The sequence below is a fragment of the Egretta garzetta genome, unplaced genomic scaffold (assembly GCF_000687185.1).
Source record: "Egretta garzetta isolate BGI_Z169 unplaced genomic scaffold, ASM68718v1 scaffold786, whole genome shotgun sequence".
Taxonomy (NCBI): domain Eukaryota; kingdom Metazoa; phylum Chordata; class Aves; order Pelecaniformes; family Ardeidae; genus Egretta; species Egretta garzetta.
In genome coordinates this window covers 179,297-180,157 of record NW_009259991.1, presented here as the reverse complement: position 1 = coordinate 180,157, position 861 = coordinate 179,297, and the positions used below count along the sequence as shown (strand labels likewise).

Sequence of the window (861 nt, the reverse complement as noted above, 5' to 3'; positions counted from 1 at the left end):
TGGCCACCGATGTGGCTGGGACAAGTGCAGCAGCGTGACTGGGGGCAGCCCGACACGCCAACCCGTCTCCCCGGGTGCCCTGCTTAGCGGCAGCGTTCTTGCAGGACAACGTGTGCCTCTTGGAAAGGGGCAGCCCCAGGGGTGCTCTCGGGCCCCTCAGGAGCAGACCCAGGTCCTGGGATCTGCACCCCTGCTGCAGAAGCACCGATCCCCCCCCGGCACCGCTCTGCCAGACGAGGTGACTGGGGTTGCCACACTTAGGAACCTAAGCATGATGGTCTCAATAGGCTTCCGATACAGAGCTGAAGAAGCTGCATCCCCAGCAGCAACGCACCAAATTTATCCTCAATCATACTGTTCCTTACAATTAATAGCAGAATTAGAAACAATCAGGGAGCTGCCTAATTACTGTCAATTAGAGCGCGCTAATCAAGCTCCGATCACACACACACACGCTGCCGCTGCACTCACCATTAAATGTCAAATTTCATTAGAGACCAGCAACAAAATCAAAAGCCTGACATTCAATTTCAGCAGCACACACAGCGCAGGCTTCCAATCAGCATAAAAATGCAGACTCCGGGGAAGGCAACGAGGCGCAGGAGCCCTTGCTGCACTGTTAACCCTCTCCGAAATACACTCCTGCCTCCCCAGCGTCCACCCCCCACAGGGCAAGTACGACAGCTCCACTCCCAGCCTGCTTCTGCCCTGGGCATCTCGCTGCCCTCTTCGCAACAACCCAGTGTCCCCATCAAGCCCCCACCTCCCGTTTCCACGTCTTGTGGCACCCAAAATTAAGAAAGCAACCACAGTGCCTAACAAGGGCAGCACCCTCCGGCAGCGGGGCCCGCCAGCGGCTCC

The 861-nt window shown here is 57.4% G+C and overlaps 1 protein-coding gene across 1 annotated transcript in view; it reads right to left on the bottom strand.

The window, feature by feature from the left end:
- The window catches only part of LOC104127869 (arf-GAP with GTPase, ANK repeat and PH domain-containing protein 3), a 135,008-nt gene that overhangs the window by 37,468 nt on the left and 96,679 nt on the right, over positions 1 to 861 (bottom strand). The gene's annotated exons all lie outside the window — the stretch shown is intronic.